The sequence below is a fragment of the Pinus tabuliformis genome, chromosome 6, assembly GCF_031772625.1.
Source record: "Pinus tabuliformis cultivar Carrire ecotype Pingquan chromosome 6, CPIR1, whole genome shotgun sequence".
Taxonomy (NCBI): domain Eukaryota; kingdom Viridiplantae; phylum Streptophyta; class Pinopsida; order Pinales; family Pinaceae; genus Pinus; species Pinus tabuliformis.
Genome location: NC_142292.1, coordinates 1762783396 through 1762800812, shown reverse-complemented (window position 1 = coordinate 1762800812; position 17417 = coordinate 1762783396). Strand labels below are relative to the sequence as shown.

The window sequence follows — 17417 nt, the reverse complement described above, 5'->3', positions numbered from 1 at the left end:
TTCTTCTATGAAAACAAATTTATAAAAAAAGTGATTTGCCACACTTAATCCTCCTTAAGGTACTCATCCTATTCTCTCACAATGGTGGAAGGTGGTACTTCCACCTATTGCATTCCCTGATTCTTTGTGAAAGTCAACCAAAAAAAGTGGAGAGTAATTCAACCAATTTTATTTAGGTAACAAAATAATTATAAAAAAAACTAGCAGTTGTGTGGCAAACTTAACGGCTCATCGTCTCCCTGACTATTCACTATTTAAAAAATCAAACGTATTCATGTTTCAATTAATTGCTGATATTTTATTATTAAATAAAAATTATAATGTCTACAATATCATATGTTTATATCAATTATGATATCTCATATATTTAAACATGTTAAAAATAATTAAATTAAATCTTCAATAAGAAAGTCAAATGGATATGTTACATGTACTAGATTTCTTTATATTTTTGTGTGGTTTATGATTTGAATGTTGATATTTAAATTTTCAGGTCATTTAATATTCATCAATTTTTACTAAAATTAAAATTAAATATTGAATATCGAAAAAACTTTGAATATTGAATAGTGGGTCATAGGAAAAGCTTCGACCTCCGAGAGAACAAGATATCGAACCTTTTGGTTCCACGTGAGAAGTTGGAGCTTTTTTGGGATGAGGTGAGGAGTTTTTTTAAGTCGTTTTTGAAGGTGGAGGAATTGTCAGGACGGTTAAAAATGAGTGAAATTTGAATAAAAATTTCAAAAAATATTATAGAAGCAGTATCTGGATCATGTTTTTTTATAGTAGAAATAAATTCAACACCATCAAAATTTTCTAAAGCATTTCAAATTATGAAATTTAACCACTTTTATTTAGATTTACAAAAAAAATTACCAATTTTTTTCGAGATATGACCAAAATTTTCATAACTTTCCAGAAAAAAACATAATTCTTATACCACGGCTTTTTTTTTGGTTCACAATGAATAGCCCATTACTAAAACTTAAATCGTAAGCAATTCGGAACCGAACCCGCTAGCGATTTAACATGTTAATTCGAAAATCGAATATAGGGTTTGCTGCCAATGAGCGGTCATATTCTTCACTCACAACAGTTGTCTTAAACCGGTAGAGGTTTGCGTAATGAGGGAGCATTCGGCCTCTCAGAGCTGTTAAGACTTGCTCCGCTGGTGGATATCTTGTTTTTTTTTCTCTTTTAGTAAATATATGAGGTTTAGAGCATGTTTTCCTCTCTATAAATTAGGTCTTAATTTTTATTAAAACAGTTATCTTCTTAAACCAGTAGAGGTCTGTGTAATAAGGGCTCCTCAGAGTTCTTAAGACTTACTCTATTTGTGAATATCTTGTCCTTCTTCTTTTCTTTTAATTATTAGTAAACATCTGGAATTTTCTTTTTTAGTAAATATATGAGGTCTAGAGCATGTTTTCCTTTCTAAAAATCAGGTCATAATTTTTATTTACAAACAGTTATCTTCTTTAACCAGTAGAGGTCTGTGTAATAAGGGCTCTTCAGAGTTCTTAAGACCTAATCTATTTGTAAATATCTTGTTTTTTCTTTTTTTTGAATTATTAGTAAACATCTGGAGTTTAGAGCTTGTTTTTTTCTCCATAAATTAAATTATAATCAGAAATCTAAATCGTGGATTTCTTAATTTTCACTCATTTCATACTACTTCGATCACCAATTAAACTGCGACCAAAACATCCCTATCCTCTTTTTAATTTTCACTCATTTCATATTACTTCGTTCACCAATTAAACTGCGACCAAATCATCCCCATCCTCTTCGTTATTTTTACCCGAATTTGATATTAATACTTAACCATCAATAAATTGCGGTAGTCTGACAAAAACATGAAGCAATGATAATATGCCACGGTAGTTATCAGGTAGCACCAAGAATCATACAGTTTGGCCGCTCTGTTTCAAATCCTGTTATCCATGTTTTCATTTTTTTCGGATTCAAACCCTGTACACAACTTCGCTCTTGACACTGTTCAGCCTTATTGCTAGTTTCGGCTTCGATTTTACTGAAATGGTCACATTGAATGGGTTATCTCTCCACGTATTAATTGCTTTCATAGCTCAGTTTCTCAGAGCACCCAGTCAGTTAGAGAATAGAACCAGTCAATAAATTGCTTTCATAGCTCAGTTGGTTAGAGCACCCGTTTAGTAAGCGGGAGGTCATGAGTTCAACTCTCATTGAAAGCATATGACCCAGTCCTTGACAGAGGGACGGTACTTTAACTGAAGGAACGCACGTTTATAATGGAGTTTTAGACATTTATGCTTTGATATAACATCAAAATTTGGTTCTGAATTTCGTCCTGCGTAATGTTCCACAGGGACACGACGTTCTGTCAAACAGTTGGCGTGCAACTTCTGTGTTCCCACATTTAGTGTACATACTCAGCAGGGAATTTCCCACAAAGACATCTGTTTCAAACCCAGCCCTGATTATATGACCATGAATCTCCGTACCCTCTTGCAGCATCGATAGGTGTGTCTTTGTTTCAAACTCAGCCCTGATTATATGACCATGAATCTCCGTACCCTCTTGCAGCATCGATAGGTTGGCACATGCCTTGAGAACCAGAGGAAAAGTGAATTTATCTCGCTGGATATTCGGCTGTTGTTTCATCTGGCAATAGAGTTGAAAAACCTCCACACAGCATCCCTTCTTAGCATGTTCTCTTATCATCACATTCCATACGAAAACATTTGGTTTTTCTACTGTGTCAAAAAGTAATTGTGCCTCCTTCATATTTCCCCTCTGGGCATATATGCTCACAAGTTTACTAAGTAGGGAGATGTCAGGCTCATATCCAGTTATGAGAATGTGGGCTGAACCTGCATCATTGCTTTCAGGTTTGGTAAACGCCTGTTGCAGGAGAGAAGCATAAATATTGTGCAGCTCAGACTTCTCCAATGTGTTTCGTCTGTAATGAGCATTAATCTGCATGGAACAGATTTGGCATTCTATTACGGTGGTGCCATAAGCTTGAGCATCTGTGGAAAAGCAGCAACGTTCAATCGTTGGAGTTATTTTGAATTGAGAAATCATCATGACAATGAGGATGTGAATGAATAGAATTTCAGTGTACAGAGCCATATGGAGAAGGTTTAGGCCATTAGTATCATGTGAATGGATAGATGAATCCATAAAAAAAACAAACTTTTGGAGATTCTTTATTGCATGAAGGGCCTCTACCTAGATCAAAACTATTCTTGTCAGCCCCTTTTCCAAAGCATTAAACTATTATTTGTTTCTTTCACACAGATTTCCTTTGAACATGTTTATAAAGATTAAAATGACCAAACACACACTCACCAAAGCTGGATTGGCATTAGACAAGATATGCTAGGAAATTAAGGAAGCTTAGCAAATATCATTGACAAAATATTTTCATGCATCCTAGCTTAGATTGAGGCCTATCTTATTATGTTTTATGCAACGACTTCATGATCTTTTATAAGACTCTTATGGTTTACTTAAGATCACCTTCAGAATAAACCATAAGATCCTCTGTACGAGGACGGTCTCAGAACAGAAACAAAAATAAGTCATTGAGTGGGAGATCTAAATCTCGAGGAAAACCTGTAAAGGTGGTGTGCTGGAAATGCGGAAAGGAAGGGCACTTCAAAAGGGACTGTAAATCTAAAGCTTTTGATAAAGGAAAGGGATCTGATGATGCTCGTTTTGTAGAGGCAAAAACCACCTCAGATGAAAGTGGGGATGTGTACTTGGTTTCTTCAAGTACACATGTAGATCATGAGGCATGGTTGATTGACTCAGGTGCATCCTTTCACTTCACTCCCCATAGAGAGTGGTTCTGCAAGTATGAGAAATACGATGGTGGTGATGTCTTCTTGGGGGATGATAGGAAGGCTAGAATCGTTGGTCACGAAAAGTAAAGTTGAATTTGCAAGGTGGAAGGGTTAGAACACTTCCGGGTGTTCTACATATTCCTGCATTGGCTAGAAATCTGATTTCTATAAGCAAGCTGGATGATGCAGATGTAAAAACAGTGTTCGAGAAGGATACCTGCAAGATCACCTTCAGAATATTTTGAGATCATTTTTATTCTTAATTAACTTTATGAATTAAATCTAGTTTTCGAGGGAATATCATTGATGGGTAAGCCAAAAACCCAAGAGAATGAGAATGAGGAGGATGTTGATGGTGATATAGGATGAGTAATAAGAGTTCCTAATTAGCTCCATGAATTAAATCTAGTTTTTGATGTAGGAGCATTGATGGGTAAGCCAAAAACCCAAGAGAATGAGGAAGATGATGATGGTGATACAAGAGGAATAACAGGAACATGTATTCATAGTTGTGATGGGGAATGGTTGATGAAGCGTGTACGAGAACGAGTTTCCTAAAGAATTGGCAAACACATTGGTTGATTACCCATATATTTCTGTGGATGGCTACTCTTTTATATGGACTTCAACTTATGTTTATGTTTGCATGTGCAAGATGGAAAGTGAAGAAGATCAAAAATAAAAAAGACCAAAGATCATGGAAAACTGAAATGAAGATAAAGAACAATGAAGGAACTGGTGAACTTTGGTATTGCAGTAAGAATGTTGCAACTCCCAGGGATATCAACTTTAATTTATCAACCCGGGGTCTGTACAAACATAAGAGGTGACAATGTTGTATGCACAGTAAGCTAAGATCTACTCAAACTGCTCTGAGGCAGTGAACCAAACCAAGGTGTACAGAGACCATTCTACAGATTAAATCTAGACTTTGCAAGAATGAAAGAATGTTGCAAAAAGCAAGTTCTAATCTACTTGCAGAAATGGAAATGTTGCATAAAAGTAAATGTTAATCTACTTGCAAGAATATAAATGCTAATCTACTTGCACGAATGCAAATGTTATTATACTTGCAGAAATGGAAATGTTGCATAAAAGTAAACGCTAATCTACTTGCAAGAATATAAATGCTAATCTACTTGCAGGAATACAAATGTTGCATCAAAGGAAAGTCTATTCTATTTGCAAAAAAATGACAATGCTTGGAATGGAAACCCTAGCTTAAGAAACATAAAACAAAGAAGGCAAACCTAATCTAGCTCGCATAAAGTAAAGAGCATGAAATTAACTCTCAATCACTGCATTCAAAAGAGATCATATCCTAGTAACAAAGTTCATTAAGTGCTTCAAAAGTAATCATGCAAACCATTATTGTACCATTCATTTCATGAACTTGTTTACTAACCCTAATTGCAGTGGTGAAGAGACAAGTCCTAAGTGGTCTCTAGTCTTCGTCAAACTTGGTTTCAAGGCCTAGGGGGCATCATGAAGGGTTATGAGGCAAAGATCAAGCTTTAAGGACAATTATGGTAAAGTTTGGAGAGCTTCTACACAGTGCTACATGATTGCCTCGTTTTGCTACAAGATCGAATCCAAGAGCATTTTGAGGGCTTAAGAGGTGATATGAAGGTGAGGAAGGGTAGTGGAAGGTTGAAGAAGGTTTTATGAAGTCCTTTTCAATCTTAGTACCCCTTAGGGGCCCATCTTGCACAAGGAGAAATGCACATAGTGGCCTTGAGCAAAGCTTAAATGAACTCTCAACGAACACTGTTTTTGAAGAAGTTGTTGAGGGAGGAATGAGGGTGTTGATAGTAGGATGAAAAGTGAAAATGATAGTTACATGCCCTGCAATCCAACAATATGACCCGCACACAACAAAGATTATTCAACCTTGCAAAACATCTAAAGCATGCTAATTGTGTCAGTTGCAGAAAATTAAACTAGAAAGGAAAGGATGAGTTGAATTTTATTCCAGATCTTCCTACTTCATGAAAAATGAAACCTATATTTTTATGCTTTCAAGTACAAGTCTTTCAACCACACTTTCCAAGAGAGGTGATTGATGAATTTGCAAAGACAACTTTTTATATAAACAAAACTTGCAAGAAAGGAAATACTGCTAACATAAGTACAAAAAAGAAAGATGCATAATAAAATCTACAAATGAGAGAGACTAGAGCCTTAAAGTTGGGCCCTAACCCAAGGGGACTCAACCCTCTAAAAAAACTCATATTTAAGATGATAGGATGCTTTTCATTGATATAAAACAATGCTCAAGTACATGATATGAAAACTGAAAATGACAAGTATAAGCTCTTAGACCTAGCAGTCACTATTCTTCTCTAAAAGTTCGAATCCTTTTGAGCCATTGGGCTTCCTTATTTATACAAAAGTGGTTGATGGGGTGGCCTCCTTGGAAGGAGGGATGCTTCCCTCCAAAATCCCTATAAAGGTGGATCTAGCTCCCTGTGATCCTCACAATCCTTGAGTGCATCAGTTTTCAATAGGATTGTAGGTGACTAAATACAATGAGAAAGTTGAGTTGTAGGTGAGTAAATGCAGGGGAAAACCCTCCTACATCTCCTCCAGCTACCACCAATGTATTTGTGCATAATAAATGCACCCTTTTCGTGCACATTAATCATGTTAAGCCATGAGGTATGATAAACATCCTTTATCTTCCTAATTTAAACACATTATAATAATAAAAGTGTTATCGAATGCAAGGCGAGGTAAATATATGTTGAAGGATGGCTAGATGGGCCCTATTATATACCCATTAGTGACGCCCATCATCACCTCCCTACTAAAGGTGTTGCTTACCCTCTGAGAAACTCATCCACTTAATTCCATTACATTCATAGCCCTGGAAGCAACCTTGACATCCTAAGGTATCTCTGATGGAGTGCCCTCCTGAGGGTGGAACCCTGCATTTTTGTCTATCTCTACTCATTCTTGTTTCTCTTCTTTCTACCATTTTCTTTCTTGTAGCCTAACAACAAAGGGGGGTTGAACTTGAGCCCAATCCAGTTGACCTTTAGTGTTTGAACAATTCTCTTATACAAGGGTGTATTCTCCAAGGCATTTCTCAATCTCTCTGGAGAGTGACAGTCTCTAATTTTTAAGCTATGGGGTAAGGAGTGCCATCTCCTCTAGCAAGCCTACAGACTCTCGGTTTCTAGCAACTTGAAAGTGTCCTCAAAGTGGAGGATGACTTGCTCCTTTTTTTCTATGTAAAGTGGTGCCAATTTGGGGTCTTCAGAAATGATTCTATGGTTGTTGATGACAAGGTGAGGGGCTCTCAATTCTGGTCTTATCAATATTTGTTCATTGGTTTCCCTAGTCATGACCCTTTTTGTCTCTTCAGTCCTTGCTTCCTCATGAATCAGCCAAGAGGTCAATGCAATCAGTTGTATATTTCCCATCCTGGAATTTGGATCCCAGAAGTTCATGTTAGTCAATATGAGATTGTGCATATAGAATTTTGTCATCTTAGCTCTATCCTCCACACTAGATCTATGAAAAAATTCAATGAACTGTTTGTAGTATTGGAAAGGAAGTGATCCATATTTTGCTAGAATCTTGATTTGGAACTAAAGCCACTGCTCTTTGAGGATTATGGTAGAGGCTTTTGAGGAGTGCCTGCATTGGATGGCCTCCATAGCCAAGCTTGCCATAGTAGCAAGTTGCCCTTATTTTTCCTGTAGTTGTTCTTTCAATCTATTGTTTTCTATTTGTAGTCATTCTCTCATGTTAGCCTCTTTGAATCTTAAGTTAGGCATCTCTTCACCCATTTTCTTCATCTTTTCTTCCATCAAGCCTACATCCTCAACTCCTTTAGACTTGGCAATTTACATCCAATGGTGGGTTCTACCTCTTTCTTTGTCCAACTCAAGGAGGATTGGAATTGAAAATTTGTGGGGTATTATCTTCCCTTTCTCATAAAATTTCTAATAAGACCCCAAATCTAGTTGTGGATCGGGCTCTTGCAGCTCTTATTTCCCCCTGCCTTCTTCCTGTAGTTGTTCAACACTTTCCTGTAGCAATGCTCTATTTTCTTGTAGCATTTATGTGCTTTCCTATAGCTCTTTTCTACCTTCCTGTAGCATGGCAGATTCCTCTTGCAGTTGTCTCATCTTGGCTCCCTTGGTGTTTGTCTTCCTTTGTGATGCTTGGGGTTGTTTTCCTTTGGCTTTGAGGGAGGTGACTTCTTCAATTTTTTTCTTATCCTTCTCCAATTATCCCTCGTAGTGATTAGCTGACCCCTCAATGGTGATTTTGATTGTTGAGGGAGGTTGAGGGTTCCCTTGCTTGAGTCTACTACTCCTCTTTTTGACGTATAGAGGAATTTACTTTGGCTGCCTCTCCTTGGCCTTGACTTTTGTTCTTAAGGTTGGCAAGGTGGTAGCCACTTCCTGCTTAGTGTTCCCTTTTAAAAGGCTTGATTGATGTTCTTGTCTCCTTCTCTATGGAAAGTTCCCCAAGGGTTTGTATTCTTTCTCTGGTTTTTCCTCTTACATTTCCACTTTGTCCTATACTTTTTCTTATATTTCAGCGTCTTCTTTTTCCTTACCACCCTCTTCTTCTTATGCAGAGCCATTTTTAACTGCCTCTTCAAGTTCCAATAAGTCTTTTCCTTGTCTTTATAGAAAAGATACCTTATCCATATCCACAAAAATTTTCCATGACATAAGCTTTTTGATGTGCTCTAGAGCATCCATGGCAATGAATCTTATGAGCCCATGATGAGAAATGTATCGATGTTTCCCTTCTCTCATCGTTTGGCTCATTTCCATTATGCACTAAAGAAGGAAATGGGGAACACTTATTCTGCTTAGGATAGGCGATTCCACCTGGAATCTTAACTCATAAATTAGTCTGAACTGGTAGACATAAATAACACTAAGGCTCCCCTCACAGGATATGTATTTCAAGATGTGATAGGCTACTTCATCCCATGGGTAGGGTAAGTTCTTTCTTCTAACCCCATTTTTATCTTCAATCAGTTTCTCTTTAGGGAGGAAGAAGTTCCTTTTGGATGTGAAGGTCTCTGTCCTCTCCTCCTTGCTCCATATTACTGCTAGGGGTAATGTGGTCACCCTGCTAATGATTTATGCATTTAAATGGATAACAAGCCCCATCAAAATGGTGGTGGCACTACCTTCCCCTTGAGGTTGGAGGCCTACTGCAAACTCATGAGTAATTTCATCATCAAACCCCTTGAATTTCTCAAATAATTCCATCCACTAGTGGTTTGCAAAGATTTTAGCTCTAACAAGAGGGTGTTTGTGGAGCTCAGATGACTCCGTGGGATTTTTTCTATTAAACCACCCCCCATGGTCCCTACTATAGTTTTTCAAAGTGTTCACAAGAGAATTCTATTGTCAATAATCATTTTTTAGAGAAACTTAGGGTTTTAGAGGAAAGTGAGATGAATAGTTCTCCGTTGTTGATTAGAGGAATAAAAGTTGCATGCCCAACACAAAACAAGGTCATTCTCCTACTATCATGCTTACCTTGCAAGAAAAAAAATAGACCTTGAATTTCTTTTCACTTTCAAGATTTGGCTACAAGATGCTTTTATGGACAAAAGCTAAACAATTCCACGCTCTTTCTACATAGAATATGAGGAAAATTGGTTACTCCCTTAGATGCTCCTTCGTGGCTCTAAGGCTTTATGGGAAAAATTGTGCAAATTTGAGCTCTTTTTCACCTCTCAGGACAATCTCGTAGCAACTGAGGTCAATCTTGTAACACATAACCAAGATCTTGTAGCACTTGCTCTGTATCCTGTAGCACTCAACCTAAATCTTGTAGTAGTTATCCCTTGGTCCTGTAGCTTCTCTATGGCAGCCTACAAGACCCTTGGTGTAGCTAGCTTGCCTCCCAACAATGGTAGTGGGCCTCATTACCATTTTTGGAATGAAAATTCGGTACAAATGAGGCTTGGGCCCATTTTTTGTTTCCTTTGTGGTTTGGTAGTGGGTTCAACAGGTTATGTTAGATGGACCCCACCTACCACCTTCGCAACTCCTTTGTAGACCCATTGGCCCACTCCTCGTAATCATCACCTTTTTTCTTTTCTTTTTTTCGTTTTCTCCACGTGTGATGAGAGATAAGGATAACCCCAACTTAACTGTTTGAGGGTGGTTGAGACTACTAAGCCACCTTCAACCTACGAAACCTCATCTCTCATGCATTTGAAACATTTTTAGGCTATTATGCTCTTAAAGGAAGAAGTTAGGAGTCTTTCATACCTGTGCCTACATAGTAGTTCTTACTGGTGTGTGGATCAATGGATGTTTGCATGTTATTTCTAAACAAAGGTAAGGTTGATTTGCTTGTCTCTTGACATTTCATTCTTCCATTTTCGTTGCTCCATGCATTTTCTTGCTTTGAAGTTTTTTTTTTGAAATATCCCTGACTGATTGAAGCTTGACAATATAGGTTCTTCAGGAGGTGGATCAAAGGTTGTTGCTTGTAGGTGAACAATGATTTTGTAGAAGCTTGCAGAGGGTCTTGTAGCTACTCAAGATCAAAGTAATGACCCTCCAATGCCTTCATGCTAGTTGTATTTTTAATCTGGCACTCCAATTGTGGCCTTATAGGGTTTGTGTAGTCTGTTAGAGGACAGTGTGCCTTCTTGTAGTAGTCACATAGATCCTCCTAGGATCACAATTTCCTTCAGGTGTTGCCTCCAAAAATATTGATAATTCATGAGTATCTTGTGGACAAGGATATAAGGCCTTTTCTGTGGGTAAAGAGATGGAAAAAGGGGTGAAAATGAATTTTTTAATGGAGAAAAGTAGAGCTTTGGGTGGAGAGACCAAGTGGTGTGGAAAATGGATGATGAGGTTATGGTGGACCCCTCCCCTTGCTCCTAGGTGAAAAACACAAGATCAGTACCCTCTTTTTGTATTGATCACAATCCTGTAGCACTTCAGGACTGAGGCAAAATTGAGTGAGGAAGGTCATCTGGTGATGGAGGAACCTTGGGAAATCAATGAAGTGATGGAGGAAATGCTGTAAATAATCCTATAGATTCACAAGCTCATGCAATGCACTAAATCAAGAGAGAAGAATCTACTTCTACTCTTTACAGTAGAAGCACATAAAGATCGAGAAAAACAATAATCGACAAGAGGAAGAGAATCAAATACACATAACACAATAAATATCTGGGGAAAGCCACAACTCAAAACCCCACTATCTATATTGGATATATCAGAAAATCAAGATGAGATTACAATGCTTTTTCTCACAAGAACAATCCTAACACTTAGTTAAATCAATCTCCAACTCACAAGCAAACTCTTGGCCAACACTTAGCCAATTCTCCTGCTCTCCAAGTCCCTATTTCCTTGCGCAATTCCTATGGTTGATTAGCCCATATTAAAGGGAAATCAGTGCATCCAAAACTGCGCAATCCCTTCTAGGCTCAGTTCCTGATTGCATGCACCATCTGTACAACTCAGAAAAATCTACAACAAATAGTATATTGTCCCTGCACTCTAGTCTCAACTGGGTCTTTCTCAGAATCAACATGCATGAGTTTCTGATGAGGGAATCTTCAGTTAACTGGAGTAGCACTAGTTAATGCATTAGTGCACCAACTGACTGTTAACTCACTATTAGTTCCTCAAATAGTTTGGAACTAATTTAACTAGACTTAACACAGTAAACTGAGTTAACTAATTAAAACTCATACTTAACTCATCCTGGACCCCTATAATATAGGGAGAACATATACAGGAGTTCAGAAAGACTTCCAACTCGAAATTCCTAAGCGATTTAAGTTAATTAAACTCAATTAACTATATACAAGTTGCTATGAGAATAGAATTCGATTTTAATTCACAGTTTAATTAAAGGACAAATTAAACCAGAATTTTGCCATTTCTCAACACTCCCTCTCAACAAGAAAGGGATTATCAGCTACCCCGATCCTGTCTCTGTGAAACTCAAATTTATATCTTGACAATGCCTTTGTCAAGATGTCAACATCTTTCTCCTCCATGGGCATGTAATCTAACAACATGATTCGCCTCAATACAAAATCTTTGAGATGATGATATCGAATATCAATATGCTTGAACCGATCATGAAAAACTGGATTTTCAGATAGTTTTATACAACTCTGATTATCAAAGTAAATCACAGTAGGATCCATATGCTGACCAAACAAACCAACCAAGATCTTCTACATCCAGATAGCCTCACATGCTACCTGACTTGCAACCATTTACTCTGCCTCTGCTGAACTGAGTGCAAACAATCTCTGTTTCCTGTTGTACGAAGAAACTATTGCTGACCCAATATTGAAGATCCCTCCTGATGTGCTCTTACTGTCGGATGGACTCCCTTCCCAATTTGCATCGGTGAAGCCTTGAAGCTTCACTTCCTCTGTCTGTTTGTACCATAACCCAAACTGAGTAGTGCCCTGAGGTATCTCAACACATGCTTTGCCGCCTTCCAATACAGCTTGGTAGGCCTAACCATCGTTTGACTAAGTTGGTTAACTGCATAGCACATATCCGGTCGTGTGTTCACCAAGTACATGAGTGAACCCACAAGCTACCTGTAAACAGTAGCTTCCACTACTTCCCCTGAAGTAGCATCCTCCTTCCTCTAGTTACCAGCTAAAGGATTCTCCATGGATTTACTGCTCTCCATGTGGAATCGCTTGAGTATATTGTTGGCATACTTGCCCTAAGATACAAAAAAATCCCCATCTCCCTGCCATAGCTTCATGCCAATAAATTAATTCATGAGCCTCATGTCCTTCATCTCAAAATCTCTTGCAAGGTCCTCCTTGCAAGATTTGATCAGTTTCTCATCACTTGTCAGTATTAGATCATCAACATATTGTAAAATGGTAAAAAACTTACCTTCCACAATTATGTGGTACGGGTTTGCATTTGCTTCACTCTTTGTGAAGCCCAACCCAATGAAGTAGCTATCTATCTTGGTGTACCAAGCATGGGGTGCTTGCTTCAACCCATACAACATTCTCTTGAGTTGGCACACATGTGACTCACAGTCAAAGGTTCCAAAACCTTCAAGCTACTCTATGTACACCTCTTCCTCAATCATGCCATTGAGTAAAGCCATCTTCACATCCATTTGATGGATCTTCCAACCCATCTGTGCTGATAGTGCCAATATAGATCGGATTGACGAGTACCTTGCAACAGGAGCAAAGGTCTCATCATAGTCAATCCCCTCTACTTGTGAAAAGCCACGGGCCACAAATCTAGCCTTATGCTTCTCCACACTACCATCTGTAGCTTTATTTACCTTGTAAAGTCAACGGGAGCTCACTACTGATTTGTCCTCCGGTCTCGGGACCACATCCCAATCACTGTTTTGAACTATGGAGTCATACTCCTCCACCATCGCATCAACCCAAACTGGTTGTTGCACTGCTTCCTGAAAGGAAGATGGCTCTCTCACAACACATGCACCCATAAGAGAAATGTATCCAATGTACCTCTCAGGTGACCTCCTCTACCTACGCTGAGAAGTGGGTGCTCCCACATTCTCTTGTGCATCATCCAACAATCTGTTAGCCTCTCTAGTGTGCTTTCTTCCCTCTCTGGAAGACTCTGCTTGAGTGGATATCTCCACTCCCGGAACCTCTACATGTGGCTGCTCCACATCAATCTAAGGCTCGTCAAACTAAGGAGCTAAAAGTTCCTCATCTACATGTAGCTCAAGCTCCCTCTCAAGGGAAACTTTGTTACAGGAAAATTTGGGCACATCAACCCCGATTTCCATATCCATATTATTAGGGTCCATCAACCCCTAATGAAGTCAACCTACATCATGCTTTCTTCCCAAGAGTTTCCATGTCATCATTCATCCAAAAAATGCCCCTAGAGAGATCAGCGCAGGTGGCCATTTATCAGGTTGTAATGCATTGCAAGAACTATACTGTCTGGGTGCTATGCATCTCACCTAGCCTTTGATTCACCCGCGATGAGCGAGATTTATCGAATTTTTTGAAATGAATCCATTAGATTCCTCATCCAATGGATGCTTCTGGAAGTCTCCAAATGGATTGGTCTCGCTTTTGGATGAGGAAGGAGATGAATGAACCTTAATCCATTATCCCTTCCTCCATGGAACCACTTCCCAATTTTGGCAAAGCATTCATGAGGGCCATTAATGGCTTAACCTCCTCCATTCAGCTATAAATGGACCAAGCATTCAAAGGCTTGGGGAGGTTGGAACTTCATAAGCTAAGGAAATGTTGTTGGAATGAGATTAGTAGAGAGAGTAATGTTATCATGTCAAATTGTTGATTCATGAGGAGAGAAGGGTTTGAAGCTGGAAGGATGACACTGAATCGGACATGCATCTACATGGGTTGTAATCTTTCCTTCTATGAATAAAGAGTTATATGATTTTTCCCATTCATGTGTTATGTGATGTATATTGTACTTTCGATTCTATAATATGTTTGGTTAATAGATCGATATGTATTCTTTGATGGTTTTCTGTCTCGGCTTGTGTGCAGGTACCTTTCAAGCGAGTTAAGTATGGAAGGGAGCGACGAAAGGGGTCAAAGAGAAGAGGGATCGAGCGAGAGATACAGATTGGTTCTTTTGCTCCTCTTTCTTTTATCTATTAGCTATAGGAAAAGCAATGGAATTAATTTAACTGTTGTTCTAGACTTTCTACTAGGTCTATGGGTTTAAGTCGTTTGAAGAAACACTAAATTTTCCCATAACAAAATGGTGACTCCGCTAGGGAGATCTTAACCCTTTTAGTAGCTTATCACCTCCTTAGACACATTGGACATACTTTAATTGTTGTGATTTAGCCTTTTGCATTGAATTTTGGTCAAAATTTGAGGTTAGATGACTCTTGAGTGGCCTCACAGTAATCAGTGCAGGCTAGCCTTAGAGACAGTGCTATGCATCGCACTTAGGCCTTCTTTGACCTGCGCTAATTAACAAAGGAATATTTTAATAATTGCAGTTTTTCCCTTTTTGGCTTGCGTTGATCAATGCAGAGTAGCCCTCTTTGACCTTCACTGATCAGTTTTCAATTCATTGAAACCAGTGTAGTTTTTAGTGAGAGACAGTGTTATGCAGCGTAGTTAGCCCCTCTTTGACCTGCACTGATCAACCTTAGGTTAATTTCCCACCTTTGGATTGACTCTTTTCCAAAATTATTTTGATTGCTTGCTTGTTGAATATCAATGATGTCTTATCTCTGAAAACAATATTTTCATCTCCTCAGCCAGCCAACCTTACTTTGATTGGATTGATTAATGCTTCTTTAATGTTTTCTTTGTCATTATCAATCTATAGTCAAAGTTAGAATATGGTCGATTGATCTTTGTCGAAATAAAGTGTCGTAAAGTTGTCTTTTCCTTCGAAAATTGAATGTCATAAATTCTTCATTCATAAAAGATCAACTGATTTATATGTGCATATGGTTTGTCTTTTAATTTAAAGTGTGGAAAATCTTCATTTCTTTAAAATCAAAAGTGTCATATAGTCTTCCTTTCCCTTTAAAAGAAATTGTCACAAATCGTCATTTTTATGAAAATAGATTTTTGATCGATTGTGCATATTTCCTTTTTGTTCATCATAACATTAAGGGATTTGAAAAGAAAAACATGCATTGTGCATATTAAAGTTTGTGAATGCTTGAAAGGAATGGTTTAGGGAATTGCATTAGTTTGTGCTCTTTAATTGTTTTCTCAAAAGGTACTTGTATGCTCTATCCCTCATAGCTAGGATTTTCATTGCTGAATTTACATGGAAAGAGTGCTTCTCATTCTAGTTGCATTTTTAGGAGTTTCAGAAAACATATCGTGGTGAACCCTCAAAGGAAAATTTTAAGCAATATCAACCTAAAATTTACATCAATTAACCTAATAATGCATTGGAATTTAACACAAACATCTAGAGGTGTCTAGGCTAGAGACGTGTTTCGGCGTCTTTAAACCTAGTGGTTGTCGTTTTCACTGAGGTTGGCTGATTCCTCCTCTCTGATTCGATAAGTACTAGTATGAACTTGTGCTCCCTGTACCGTTGAGTATATAGTGGGAGAGCCCAATAGGTTGAAATCCTTTATCCCTAGGAAGCCAAGTCTGTCGCATTACCGATCACAATGCACCGAACACAGCATTCGGGAAGACTGACTGACGTATGGTAAATCCTTGGCAATTTCTCTTTCATTTACCACCAAGGTGTATATTGCAGTTTTGTGATTAGTTTGGTCAACCCTCTTGTCTAGTATCTCCAGAGTAGTCACTTTTGTTCCTTTTCGACTCCTTAAAAGAAAAGGTCCATCTGAGCACTTGTCCTTTCAAGCTCATTAAACATCGAAGGCAACTAGTGTCATCTTTTGTTTTTTCTCGACTCTTTAAACATGAAAAAGAAAAGTTGTGTTCCAATGTCATAAAAATTAATTGACCACGGATAACATCCTCCACGCTCGCTTATTTCTTAGTTGATCTTAGGTTGAAACATATGGCGACAAATCCAGAGTCCACCAATCAAGGAATTCCTTTTGATGGAAATCCTAGTCCTTTTCCTCCATTTGGAAATATTGGTGCTCCATATATGGCTACATTGTCCCTTCCGGGATTTACCATTGGTTTGCCAGTATGGTTGTTTTCAACCTCCTTGGTTCAAAATGTCATGATTTCTCCGCAATCAAGTACACCTCCAACTAGACAAAATCAACCTCCAGTTGATCCGAAAGTTGACCCTTTGCCTTCTTCCTCGGTTGTTTCTTCTTCCCCTTCTTCCTCTTCGCCTGGTGAAAGTATTGGTACTAGTAACCAGGTGGCTAAGAAGAAGAAGAAGCAAATTCAGCAGAGGGAAAACCAAGCAACCATTGCTTTGAATGCAACATCAGATGAGAAACCATCCATAAAGCCTCACAAAGTTCGATATCCATGCAAACTTTTTGCGGGAGACCATCTTCTTCAAAATTGTCCTGATATTTCTCAGATCTTAGAAGAATGGTCTTCCCGTTCACATCATCCTGTGTCATCAACTTCTGGAGATCATGTTGGTGACACACCATCAACTAGTGATAGTAAAGTTCATGGAAAGAAGGGAAAATTCAAGTTTCCATGTAGGTTATGTGAAGGGAATCACCCCATTCACCTTTTTCCCTATCTGGATGAAGCCAAGAAAGTGTTGGATAACCGTCCTGCTTCACCGCAACGACTTCCATCTGGTTACAAGAAACTATCCCTAAATCCTTCACTAGTTGATGAATTGACTGACCAAAATCAATCGTCGGTCAAACCCACTCTCTCTGAAAGTGAATCCTATGAGTCTATACCTGACCCAAATCAACAGGTCGAGGTAACAGTTGACTTGATTTCACCTTCAGCTAATCGTACCCTTCCCGAAGAGAGTGAAAACGATACCACTTGGTGGGCTCCAGTATTGTAGCAATAATGCTACAACTCCTGGAGCTTCCTATCTCTAATTTTATCAACCCGGTAGTTCGTACAAACTTGGAAGCGACGGTGCTGTATGCACAAGTACTAGCTCTTGTCGCAGCTGTCACTTGGTCAGCTGACACAAGTCCGCTAGGGCTCAAGCCAACTTC

General features: G+C 38.5%; 1 non-coding gene across 1 annotated transcript; it reads left to right on the top strand.

Annotated features, from left to right (window-relative positions):
• The first annotated feature begins 2139 nt into the window (after positions 1–2139).
• TRNAT-AGU (transfer RNA threonine (anticodon AGU)) lies at positions 2140–2213 on the top strand. The gene has a single exon. It is a non-coding gene; the product is annotated as a tRNA-Thr (tRNA).
• The last annotated feature ends 15204 nt before the right edge of the window (positions 2214–17417 follow it).